General features: G+C 42.4%; 1 long non-coding RNA gene across 1 annotated transcript; it reads right to left on the bottom strand.

Moving 5' to 3' along the window:
• Positions 1 to 1,631: 1,631 nt before the first annotated feature.
• LOC120964146 (uncharacterized) lies at positions 1,632 to 2,622 on the bottom strand. The gene is made up of 2 exons (XR_005755795.3): positions 2,235 to 2,622; positions 1,632 to 1,987 (listed from the first exon to the last, which is right to left on the bottom strand). It is a non-coding gene; the product is annotated as an uncharacterized lncRNA (long non-coding RNA).
• Positions 2,623 to 2,962: the final 340 nt, after the last annotated feature.

Raw genomic sequence — 2,962 nt, 5'->3', positions numbered from 1 at the left:
CGGAGTCGTTAATAATATTATGTTGTTTCCTGATGCTTTGGCTTTACCTCGTACTCCCTCCGTTCCGAAATATAAGTCTTTTTAGACATTTCAAATGGACTACAACATACGGATGTATGTAGACATATTTTAGAGTGTAGATTCACTCATTTTGCTCGGTATGTTGTCATTTGTTGGAATCTCTAGAAAGACTTATATTTAGGAACGGAGGGAGTATGTTTGACTGTTTTAGTTTCAGTTAAACCGAATGAGTGCTCAAATTTTGAAGCTTCAGTTGTCAGGACACTACACCTGAAGAAATCGACACCTTCTCTTGAGAATTCGACGGATACCAGGGGGGCGGACGGCTAGGATGCGATCCAGTTATGAAAGATCAACACCTCTCGAAGACCAAGGGCTTCATATATATTCATCACCAGCTACTAATCCACTTTACGCAGTGTAGAAGATCTAGTGTTTATATTATTGCCTGCTAACTGTATCCAGGCTCAGTTCAGCTACATATATGTTTGCTGCCTCCACAATTCTGAAGCTAACCAGTAGTAGCAAAAAATCAATTTCTGGGGCTAATTTACATATGAGTTTATTCATTTTCAGCAAGTGCTCTGTCCTTGACATAGCTTTCTACATCAGATTAATTTGGACCGTTAATTTTTTTTGTTCAACGGCCTAGATGAGCAGATACTACACTAGATTTTTGGTGGTATATTAAGTAATTAAGGGCGTTTTGGGTAGTTCAAATGTATCCATCCCGCAGGCACCTTCCCCTGAAATCTCAGGCAGTAATTCTCCATCCCACACTCGTTCATTTGCCATCGCCATTGCCAGCCCGCACCGTCGCCATCGCTCGTCGCGTTATAGCTAGCCGTCGGCAGCGGCGAGTTGTCATGCCTTTGTGCTACCCTCGAACCTACAGGATTTTGAGTGGGTCACCTGACGAAGACGACGAAGGCGAGTGCGCCGCCCCGGCCGCATGCCCTCTTCCTCGCTTGCCGGCTGTCGTCCGTGGCTAGATTACCCGATTTTTGGTCTTCTCGTCAAGCCTCCGGGATCTGAAACTGGTCGCTGACATATAGACGACAGCCTTCGCTTGGGCCGCATGACCCCGACCTTGTCCAGCCCGTCCCATGAATGACCATGCAGACACTAGAATACGAGGCCATATCATGGTAAATATTCAACTCCATCGAGCTCTCTTCTTTACATCATGCCATGTGCATTCTTTTCCAAAATAAAAGCTAGTGCGCTGGGAGTAGTGCATGCGGTGTTGGGATGGAGGGGGAGCCAGCCTGCACGCAGCGTCTGGATGGCCGAGAACATGGGGGCGGCGACCTGCAGGCTGATTATCTTGCTAGCGATGGATGGCCGGCGTTGGGGACGGAGGCCTGCAGCGGCGGTCCGCTGCAATCAGTCTAATTAATTAGACGAAACATAATTACCAATATGTCCTTAAGTTAAAATCCGACCGTCTCATGCTGACCATTAGATTAACTTAATACTACCCGTTATGTTGAGTAGTATGATGTACCGTAAAATCTCCCTATATATAACAAACATTTACATTAACCAAAACATTTATAACAAACATGATTATTATGACATGTATTCTCGCTCCTTGGCTATAACAAACATTTATATATAAAGCAAAACAGGCATTGCATTAACATATAACTTCGCGGTATAGGCCACAGTACATGTAATTAATCATGCCATAGTTGTTGCACTAGAAACGAATCATGTTCATAACTGTTGTACATTGACCTTGAAGAAACAGGAAATTAAAGAGAAAACTACGACTAGGAGCTGCTAGCAGGCGATGGCTTGGGTGGAGTTGCATAGCAGAAATGACACTGGCATCCTTTGTGGGGGATGCACTTGCCGGTTCCATTGAACTGGCTGTAGCAGTAATGTTGGCATGTGATCTCGTCCACGTCGCACTGGTTGACTATGATGAAATCCGTGCAGTGCAGCTTAGCCTTTGCCAGATCTGCAGATACATAAAAATCACGGTCATGTTTTTGAGAGACCGAAAAGAGTTGAACACAAATTAGGGAGCACTTTTGGATTTATACAATCTTTAAACCCACACCGCAAGAATCCTAGAGCAGACCAAGGCAAATTCAGTAACTCGTGTAGTGTTTTGTAAGACATCCATTGTGTAGACTAGCCCTCTCAAATAATAGTAACAATAACAATAGGAGTAGAACTTGTGTAGTTATAGACTTAGTAGTTACCTGGGGATAGGACGAAGAGGACAAGGAATAGGAGTAGAACTTGTGTAGCCCTCATCTTGTATTACAATTTTTTTTTTAATCTGATCTTGTATTACAATCTTGGGGGCTTGTATCTCCGTATTGAGAGCAAATATGATATGCCAATGGGTCCTTTTATAGTGAAGGTTTAATTATCTGATTAATTGGCTAGTCATTTTCTTCATTAATTTTATTAATAGCAATAAATATTTTCTTTGTTAATTGTATTAATTATCTTCTCAGTTATCTTTTTGCGGACAATCTTCTTAGTTAATTATATAGTGCTAATTTTAGATGTAATACACTACTACGGATCCGAAACATTGACGGGCCAATTTGTATCAGCCAATCAGTGCCTCAGTGTCAATGATGACTGCTCTATCACAGACGGGCCACTTAATTAACCGGTCAGTAACGAGGAACAACAGTGACCGGCCAACCAGTCGTGTTGACTTCATCGAGGCGTCCTATGAGCAACACATCACCGACGGTCCATCCCGAGATTGGTCAGTGATGTTTTACTTGGGGCTGGCATAATACTATGTTGCACTTCTACCAGCCAACTTGGTGCATTCCACCACACAAGGCATACATACATATATTTGCATACCATATATAAAAAAATATATCACTTTCATAGCTAAACAGGTTGAATATATAAGATCACATGCATGCACAAGTTTTCACAATACACTGTTGTTAGATGTGTA

This window comes from Aegilops tauschii, chromosome 5 (genome assembly GCF_002575655.3).
Source record: "Aegilops tauschii subsp. strangulata cultivar AL8/78 chromosome 5, Aet v6.0, whole genome shotgun sequence".
NCBI classification, from domain to species: domain Eukaryota; kingdom Viridiplantae; phylum Streptophyta; class Magnoliopsida; order Poales; family Poaceae; genus Aegilops; species Aegilops tauschii.
Note: the sequence above shows the minus strand (reverse complement) of the source record. Positions and strands in the feature narration are given on the sequence as shown.